Below are 10,880 nucleotides of genomic sequence, written 5' to 3' on the forward strand. Positions count from 1 at the left end.
CCCCACTCAGCCCCCACATCACAGCCATTCCCAACGCTGTGAAGATTGGCCTTCTGCTGTCTGCTACTAAAGTAAGAGGTGAAACAACTACAAGCTACTCCCCGTACTCCTTAATGGTCCAACTTCTGGAGCAATATTTTGTGATGAACATAATCAAATGCCTTAGTTAAATCAAAAAATATGCCTAGCATTCGTAATCTTCTGTTTAATCCGTCCAATACCCCACAGACAAGAGAGAATAAAGGGTGTACACAAAGCCTGGGAACACTTTCAATTATTTATTGCGTAAGAACTAAACGTTGTACAGATGTCATACATATTGTATTTTGATGAGAAACTCTGGAAGTTAAAGGGAGAAGAAGGAGAGAAAAAAAGTTCGGTATGCGAACCATGAGTGATCCAGCAGACGTCAATACGGTAATCGAAGTCTTGCCATACCCACCCCGATATGGCATCATCGACTGTGGCAGTCGCTTCCTGTGGTCTCTCCTGGAGATCTGCTACATTATGTGGTAGAGGCGGTATACACACAAGATCTTTAATGTGTCCCTGCACAAAAAGTCACACAGAGTGAGATATGGTGATCGGGGAGGCAATTTCACGACAGTTGTCCCCCCTCTGCAGCACTGCCTTGTTGGTGACCAGCGCTGACTATCGGCGAATTACCAAACTACGCTGTGGCAGTATACATGAAGAAAAAAACTTTCAGTGTTTCACTTCAAAATGACATATGTATGATATCTGTACAATGTTTCGGCCTTGTGCAATAAACAATTGAAAGTATTCCTGCACTTTAGGTACATCTGTGTATCATTTTCAGTTCTTAAACGGCTTCTAAAGCCGAAATCTACATTTGAAAGCAAATTATGTGATATAAAATGATCAATTATCCTTACATACAAAGTCTTTTCTATAAGTTAGCAAACACTGTTGGCATAGAAATAGGTCCAAAATTGTCTACGTTATCCCATTATCCCTTTTTAATAATGCGGCTTTTCTACTGAGTACTTTAATCATTCCGGAAGCTGACTATTCTTAAAGGAAAAATTACCAATATGGCTAAGAACAGCGCTAACATGTGCAGCACAGTGCTTTAATATTCTGCTAGATACTCCATCATATCCATGAGACTCCTTAGTCGTCACTGATTGAATTATTTATCAACCGCTCTGTTGTCAGTTTCACAGAGGAGTATTTCAGACATCAATTCGGAAAGGCATGTGCCAAGAGTTATATCTATCAACTATGAACTGTGTATTTGTGGCTATGGTTGTATGAATGTAACAAACTGTGTTATAGACGAAATTTTTACTACGAACTGACTTGATGTCATCGACCTTGTGCTGCTAACCAGACACTTCCTTCACAACGGACCATATGGTTTTAATTTTATGCTGTGAATTAGCTATTCTATTTGTGTAACACAAACACCTTGCTTTCATAACAACATCTTTAAGCATCTTAGAAAAGTGTTTGTAATTAGCTACTGTGGTATGACTATGACTACTTCTAACATTTTGATACGATTCCCACTTTGTTCTAAACAATATCCTTATCCAACAAGTCACAACCACATTGCTGTACTCATAACAGTACATAAAATCACCTAAAACAATGCGCCTTGTACTGGGCAGCAAGACGGCAGCAACTTTAGATGTTGTGAGCAGGATAAGTGCATTTCCGCTAGTTAATATTCTCCAACGAAACGCGAAGAAAAATTTTTCACAGTTCTTTTAGTAACACAATGGTGATTAACAGACCACAAGAAGCTGGTATGCAACAGTTGTTGACAAGATCCCTCTTGCATTTGTGTAGATAGCGTTCCTTTATAAACTTTTGTGCACCGTCCGTGACGCTTTCGTCCAAAACTCCACAGCTTGTCACATTCATGTCGCCACAGCCGCAGATACACAGTTCATACAATTGCTCTTTTACAAGATGCACACCGTAAAAAATGTCCACTCTGTTCTTGCAGTTCAAACTTCTGAAACATCATTTAAAGTTAGATATACTGCACAGTTCCCTAAAGTCTCCACTCTCGCAGCTTGATAGAACGAACGCGAAAGACAACATTTGCATCACCCAAATATCAATGCGAGCAATGCTCATTCGCATAAAACCACTGTTCGTGTCTGTCACGACGAAGTCTTGTTAGCGGCACTTTCACAGTCCGATTTATTTGCTCCTAAAGTTCGCTGGCGGTGGCATTACGTACTGCAGTGGTAAAGCAAATTGACATTCTCAGAGTTTGATGCCACTCTCCATACAACACCGGTTGCTTTCCATAAAACATAGTATCACTTTCCAGTGCACGCCTCACAGAGCTATCGTCCACCACATCTTCCACTACACATTATCTGTTCGACTATCGATATCACTGTACCCTGTATACCGATGTTACATCATTATCGTAGTAGTAGTAGTAGTAGTAGTAGTAGTAGTAGTAGTAGCAGCAGCAGCAGCAGCACCACCACCACCACCACCACCACCACCAACTTTATTTATCCGTAGATCTCTTTTTACGGGGATATAGGACCTGTCAAAGTATTAAAAGTTTAGATCAATTTAAAATAAGCTAATTCATACACACATATATTTACAGACTTCTAATTAGAGACAATTACATTTACTCCTGATATACCAGTCTCTGCACACACTATGTACACATTGTTTCATATCTCTCTCTCTCTCTCTCTCTCTCTCTCTCTCTCTCTCTCTCTCTCTCTCTCTGGTGATATCTGGACCATTTTCTGTACTGCAACTTCCCATTTGCCATCCTGAAAAACTGAGCCAGCAACCCTCCATAATGAGTAAGATGTTGAGCTCGGAAAGAGGAAGAGGTGTTAGTATTGTGCTATGTTTAGTTTGGGGGTAAGTATTTCTATGAAGGAAGAAAAAAAACAAAGTGTAGGTGTTATGTGGAATGCTGGATGTTTTATCTTTCATTTATTTATTTGTATAACATTTTCTTTCTCAAATCCCTACTCTGTTTTAGCTAAGTAATCCTTCAATGTATAAAATGTATTGCATAACAGGTACTTTTTAACTGCCTTGTTAAATAAGTATTTTTACAAATTCTTTAATCTCTTTTGGTAATATATTGTATACTTTTATTCCTTGGTAGAAAATGCTGCTTTGAGTTTTATGTTTATTTTTCCTAGGTAAACGTAAGTTGAGTCTGTCTCTTCTTCCATGGTCATGGACAGAGCTGTTTGTGCAGTAATAACCAATGTTATTTTTTATGTTTACAACTGATTGGTAAATGTATTCACATGGAGCAGTTAAAATCCCATGTGTTTTGAACAAATCTTTACAACGAGTTCAACTAGTATTCTTGGTTATTACTCTTATGGCTCTTTTCTGAAGTTTGAAATTCGTTTTCATATTTTGTGCATTAGTTCCCCCAAAAAAGAATGCCAAAGCTAAGAATTGAGTGTACATATGAATAATATGTAACTAAAAGACACATGTTACACACTGATGATAGGATTCTAAGGGCATAACATCTGATGACATTCTGTTTGCAAGTAACTTTACATGTTCACACCACTTCAACCAAGAATCAATATTCATCCCTAGAAATTTTGTATTTGATACACAGTCTATAGAGGTCCCATCTACATTTAATTTAACATTATAATTTTTCCTCTTCAAACTGAAATTCATGGCATTAGTTTTCTTTATGTTCAATGTCACTTTATTGCTTATTGACCAATCATAAACTTCTTTGGGAGTTTAATTTTCTTTCTCGGGAAGGTGTTATCTCATTTTCTCAGTGACTATAATATTGCTCGCATCAGAGGAGAGAACTTTTTCACCATGAGTAGGAACAGTATTGGCCCTAATATGCTACCTTTTTGAACCCATATATTAATGTATTTTGGTTGTGATAAGTGTTTTACTAAATGATTATATGTATTTGAACAATGTGTTATCTCTACTCTTTGTACCCTATCTGCTAGGTATGATCAAAACCAGTCACTAGCTACATTTCTTATTCCTAATGCTCCTAATTTATTTAATAGAATCTTGTGGTCGACTCTATCAAACAACTTAGAAACAGCCAAAAAATATGCCTGTGACACACTCATTTTTATCAAGAGCATCAATTACAACTTTTGTGAATTCTACTATGGCTGACTCCATATTTTTGCCACTTCGGAAAACAAACTGTCATTCGCTTAAAAGACTGTATTTATTCAGGTAATTCATTAACCTGTCTTTCATAATTTCTTCTATTACTTTTAAGAATGCAAACAGTAGGGAAATGGGCCTGTAATTTTCTATGTCTTCTGCATTACCTTTCTTAAGCAAAATTACAACTCTTGCCTGTTTTAACTACTCTGGACATGTCCATGATTAACTTATTATGTTTGAATAATCCCTTGTATAATCCATTTGCATCGTTTCAGTACACACATTGGAACTTCACTTAGGTCTACTGACTTTTTATTTTTTGAACAGTTTTATTGACTTCATTCTCTGTGGTTGGAGGTAACATCATTGTATTTAGTACAACATTATTTACAGGTTTTATATTTGTTTTGGGGAATTTTTGCTGTAACTTCTCTGCAATACTTGAAAAGTGCTCATTTACATAGTTTGCTAAGGGATGGGATAAGGTAATAAATGATCCACAACACTTTGCAATGTCTTATTCTGCGTTTGTTTGCCTCTCCCTATTTCCTTTTTCTAATAATATCCCAGACTGCTTTGCTGTTATTCTCTGCATTATATATTATTTTATCATGAAATGACTTGTTTGCAGCAGTATGCACCTCCCTATAGATCTTTTTGTATCTATTATAGAAATTTAAGAATTCTGGAGCATTGTGAATCTTTTTCATTAAACTGAGGTGTTTCAATGTTTGGGAGGACTTCTTAATACCTGCTGTTACCCATCTGTTTTTGTGAGATGTTGATATAGACATGCATACTTTTGGAAATGTTTTTCAAAGTTCAATTTAAACAACGTGGAGAATTTAGAGAATTTCATATTCACATTGGTTTCCTTATACACTTTATCCCAGCTTTGTTTATCTACTTCTTTCGATAAATCTTTTATTTTGATTTCTGATGTCGTTTGAAGGCTTGTAGTTTAGGGAATGATTCGAATCCTGATTTTACTGTTGCTATTTAACAGAGGTGGTCTGATAGTCCGAGATCTTTTACAGCTACAGCGTTTGACTTTAAACCATGCCCTGATGATTTTTAGACTCAACAGGAATGGAATAAGGGATGTTGCTTCGAAATGGTTTGTATCATATGTCTTGGAGAGGAAACAAAGGGCAGTAATCACATCAAATGCAGCAGACCACATCTCCGAGTGGCAAACTGTGTCACAAGGTGTTCCTCAAGGCTCAATCCTTGGACCCACTTTATTCCTGTTCTGTGTAAATGACTAGCCTCTCTATATACAAATACACATTTAACTTTCCAGAATGAGATTTTCACTCTGCAGTGGAGTGTACGCTGATATGAAACTTCCTGGCAGATTAAAACTGTGTGCCCGACCGAGACTCGAACTCGGGACCTTTGCCTTCGCAGGCAAGTGCTCTACCAACTGAGCTACCGAAGCACAACTCACGCCCGGTACTCACAGCTTTACTTCTGCCAGTATCCGTCTCCCACCTTCCAAACTTAATCTGCCAGGAAGTTTCATATTAGCGTACACTCCGCTGCAGAGTGAAAATCTCATTCTGGAAACATCCCCCAGGCTGTGGCTAAGCCATGTCTCCACAGTATCCTTTCTTTCAGGAGTGCAAGTTCTGCATGTTTCGCAGAAGAGCTTCTGTAAAGTTTGGAAGGTAGGAGACAGATACTGGCAGAAATAAAGCTGTGAGTACCGGGCGTGAGTCGTGCTTCGGTAGCTCAGTTGGTAGAGCACTTGCCCGCGAAAGGCAAAGGTCCCGAGTTCAAGTCTCGGTCGGGCACACAGTTTTAATCTGCCAGGAAGTTTCACATTTAACTTTGTTTGCACATGATACTTCTGCCCTAATTGAAAATGAAAACTCTAACAATACACCACAGTGTGTCATGAATAGGTTAAATAACCTGGAAACATGGTTCAGTCAAAATGGCTTAAGGCTAAACACTTCAAAAGCTCACATGATGAGTTTTTAAAACGAAACATTCAAAAACTGAAGAAATCTGTGTCATGCAAACAATCGAAAAATGGAAGAACTTGAATCAGTCAGGTTCTTGGGAATAAACTTGGACGAACTTTGTGTTGAAATTCTCATTTAGTATATCGAGAAAATAAACAACCTTGCATTTCCAAAAGGAACTTTTAGCCTGTGCCACTGATACGTCCACCAGGAAAATAGCATATTATAGCTACTTTGAATCGGTTATTTGATATGGAAGAATTTTTTTGTGGAAACTCGGAAAATGTTACACGAATTTTAAAGTTGCAACAAAGAATAATTCACAACGTGTGCTCTGCACAGCTGAGGGCATCATCTTGACCATTATTTAAAGACCTAAAAATATTAAATGTCCCCTCTTTGTACATCTTGGAGGTGTTTCTTTTCCTACGCAGCAGAGCTGATCTATTAAAAATATTGTTTTGAGCACTCATATGACAAGACAAAGAGAACTTGCTCACCTCTCATCACTTAAAAATGCATGCTCGGACTCCTCAGTATATAGCCATGAAAATTCACAACACAATAGAAAGGTGTGACAATGAATATGAAGATAAATATTTTAAAAAGCAAGTTACATGATTTTCTAATTAAACTATGCTACTAATCTGTGGAAGATTTCATGAAGGACAAAGTGATACTTTTAGCTGGATCCCTAAAAAGGAATAAAAATGTATGATACTTATAGTGGATGTAAATACTATACGTTTGACACATTGCAATTAAGTAAATGCTCCACAAAGTATTATCGTAAGTGTGACAAAATTTTAAATAAGCAAATTGTAACATTAATATGCCTCCTGGACAGCAGACGTGTTCTGAAATTGCGTACGTTGTGAAATGAGTAAATCACATTCCACATTTTTCCCTGTTCATTTTTGTGGCCACATGGTGCAGTTGTATTAACACCTGTTGCACTACTGACCAATAGGGACATGCCAAAACTTTGAAGGCTGTTTGTGAAGGTGCTGCTGGATTCACTTGTGATATTAGTGTTGATGTTAATGTCTCCACACAAAATTATGTTGACCTTTGTACTTGAAAATTTATCTAGGATTTCTGTAAATTTATTGCAGAAAGTGTCCACACTAACACTGGAGGATCTATACACACACACAAAATGATTAATTTGTTGGTGATATCAAGCCCTGTTAATTCAATAGCTGGTATATCAGTGTTCGTCTTCACTTACTGTACTGAGGTCATGTCTTGATTCCTTTTCTGATATAAATGCGTGATCCTCCACCCCTTAAAGTAGTTCTGCAGTAAGAGTTTGCTTTTTCATACAATGATAATATTACATGTTGTATTTCTGCGCCTCTCCATCAGTACTCAGTAATATGAAGTACTGTGTAGTTCAAAGATTGGAGTGCAACTTCTAATAGTTGTATTTTATTTTTTAGTGATTGCATATTTTGATGGAGGATTGTTAAGTCTGTGAAATGCCCAATGTTACTCTTTCCAATGGTTTGTTTTTCTTTGTGACATTTGTGATATCTGAAGTGTTGAAAATCTGTTTTTTGAATGATTGTTTCAGTATTTTTTAAACTGCTGGAATACTCGTTAGGAAGAGGAACCTGTTGTCTAGATTTATCCAAAAAAGACCTATTTTTCCTACCTATGACAACAGGTATTTGACCAAGTGTGGCCTGAGATCCACCCCCTATACTTTCATGAATCAGTTGTAACAATCTTCCCTTCCCAGTCCTATTTAGGTGTGGGGCATACCTAGTGAAACCCCATATGTTGATAGTCCTGACATGCACCAGAGGAACATGCGCATAGGTGGCTCTCCTCAGAGCCATCGCTAACTCCACATTGATTCACCTCTCAGAGCCATCCACAACTCCACATTGATTCACCTCACAGCTCCATCAATGTGTGGTCGATCAGGATAGCGGAACAGCTCAACGAAGTGAATGCTGGTGCCATGAGTCAGGGAAGCTATCATGTCCAGTTCACCACTTATGTCATATGCCCCATACCTGTCCAAAATGTTTCCCACCCCACCCCACCCCACCCACTATCACTACATGGTCCTCTTTTATACAGTCCTTGTATAAAGACCCTAGGTCCTCTATCAAATGACTTAGCCCTGCATTTGGTTTGAAGATACTGATGGCCCGGTACGCTGCCCCTGAACTTCCCTGTAACTGAGGACCCTCACTTCGCCCATGGCTACTACCTAGAAGCTGCAGCACTTTCTTCTACCTAAAACTTTGTAAATTCCTAGGTTTCTTGGTCTCAGTTGAAGTGTGCTGCACATTTTCTGCTCCTCATTCTATCTGAAGCTCTTCTCCACTTAACTCTGGCAGTGATAGATACCTGTTTATGATGTTGTTGATAAGACTGTCAGACCGCGTTCTCTTTCTTCCTATCCTCCTACCAGCTGCCAGTTCCCAACCACCCTCCTCCCCCTATCTTCCTTGATCCCTATGGGTTCCTTCCTTGCCTCCTCCAACTGTGCCTGAAGGACACAGATTTTCCTTTCCTGTTCTCCAATCAAAATGTTTCTATTGCATACTCTTCACTTTTAGGAGAGAGCCTCTTCTGTGCTACCAACATTTGGCAACAAATCCCTCTACTCGTTACCCTGTAACAGCTCCCTCATTTCTCACTCATGGTCAGTTTCGAATGAATAATTAAGTTTAAATGATGTTTTAAACTTGTCAAGGACGTGATATTGGCAGTGTGTAAACAAAAAGCGATACGAAGGTCGCATGTGCGGTGGTTGTTGTTTTTGTACTGGTTTAGGGATACAATGACAGATGAATGAATTTGTAATTACTTTGCTTTTAGAGAATTTACATTATCGGGTGTGTTGGGTCAGGTTTTTTAAACGTCTACAACTCGGAAAATTTGAACCTAGATCGTGTCTATCTACCAAGTAAACAATTCGAAATGTGTTAGTTAAATACGATTTAGAAAGTTTAATTACCCTTTTATTGCAACAATAGATACTAATGAAATTAGTAGCTGTCTTTTTAAACGAATTTTGCAATACAAAGAGAACTTGAATAGAATTTTGTGTGTTTATGTCACACAAAATTACGGGTTTTGTCACGAGTATCAGGATCTCAGATACAGAACAAGTTTTTTCAAGAAAAGGCTCTTCTGGGACGCTAATATTCAAAGGTGTGACAAGTATGGACACTACAACAAGTATACGAAATAAAGACAATTTATATTTGACATTATTTCCTCTTAAATAAGTTCTTTTAGCGGACGAAGAAAATAACTGTGATCTCATCTTGGCTTATGAATGTTCCTGGCTGCATTTTCACAACTAATAATACATCAGAAAATACCTTTACAAACTTGTCCACAGTTACAAGGCAAGAAATGTATTTAACCATTGGCCAACGAAATAATTACAATCACATCTTTACACTTAAAAGCCACAGTAGTACGTTACATCATCATAATTACATTTGCTAGTACGAACAAAGGATAAAAAAAATTGCAATTTTTTTAATGCGTAATTTGCAATGCCTTCACAGTTGGGAAGCGGGCCTTTCTGGGATTATTTGCAAAATGAGGTCGCATACTGTGTTTCTAGAATTGTTCGTTCTCTGCTATAGTATTCGGTAACAAGTGGATCCGAAATGAGTAAGTCGTAGCGAGACAGTCGATACGTATAGGTGTAACCTTTTCTTGTTCTGGGGGAGAAACTTCGATATATATCGCAAGCAGAGGGGGACGCTCAAAAAACAGCGCAGTACTTATTTAAAAATCAACATACAATCTTGAATTTTTTGAACAGCATTAACTTTTAATTAACTTTACTGGACAAAAAATCATTCAAAATTTTATATTTTTTTACTATTGGAAACATATCCAACTAATGTTCGGTTTTAAGATGGTGCCTTCGATCACTCAAAATACTTTTATTTCCAAAAAATGACAGTTCGACATCAACTGAGGTAACTGGGCAGTATTTGAATTCTGGTGCTATGTTGGCATTTATTGTTTCTGCTAAAAGTTCATCCGCCCCATTAATAAAACTATCAATTGGGCACAAGGGTTAAAACCCTGTTATTATTTTAAATGTTTGATAAGTATTTTTTGCAGATACCTCTGCAATGAGTTCACTAGACTAATTTTATTCATTAACTGAATAGATTTATTCAACGCCAAACCTTGTGTTTCAATCTTTGTAATACTTGCTGGTGTATAGGAAAAATGTGTGCTAATCACAGCTTTATTTAATATTCCGGAACAATTGAAAGCTTTCTTGCACTGCAAATCTGCTAAAGCGTCTGCACTAAGTCATTTACTACCCCTCTAATAGCCTCAAAATGTTCATTGTATAACAACACAGCTTGGACCCACGTACCTCCACTGAAATACCATTGGTTTTGGCGGTAAAGGCACATTTGCTAGTTTTTCTTTGTAGGTCTTGATGCAGCCTTAAGAAGGAACATTTTCTTTGTGGATGAAATCAGTTTATTTACATTCACAAACATGGAACGTACTTCTTCAGGAAGGCGATGTACTCCATGAGCAAAGCATGTCACATGAATCAAATTGGAATAAAATACCCTGATAGATGTTCCTGCTTTGATCATATAGGGAGCTGTATCTGAACTAAACACACACTCTTTCATGTGCAAAAGATTATGGAAATATTGTTTTGATACCCTCATTCACAAATCTGGCGATCGTAGAATGATTTACTTTTTCGAGTTATTTGATGCCGCTGAATAGAAAGAAGGGTCTTCTTTTAAAGCACCA

General features: G+C 37.6%; 1 non-coding gene across 1 annotated transcript; it reads right to left on the bottom strand.

Annotated features, from left to right (window-relative positions):
* Positions 1 to 5,505: 5,505 nt before the first annotated feature.
* Trnar-gcg (transfer RNA arginine (anticodon GCG)) lies at positions 5,506 to 5,579 on the bottom strand. The gene has a single exon. It is a non-coding gene; the product is annotated as a tRNA-Arg (tRNA).
* Positions 5,580 to 10,880: the final 5,301 nt, after the last annotated feature.

The sequence above is a fragment of the Schistocerca gregaria genome, chromosome 5, assembly GCF_023897955.1.
Source record: "Schistocerca gregaria isolate iqSchGreg1 chromosome 5, iqSchGreg1.2, whole genome shotgun sequence".
Classification (NCBI taxonomy): Eukaryota; Metazoa; Arthropoda; class Insecta; order Orthoptera; family Acrididae; genus Schistocerca; species Schistocerca gregaria.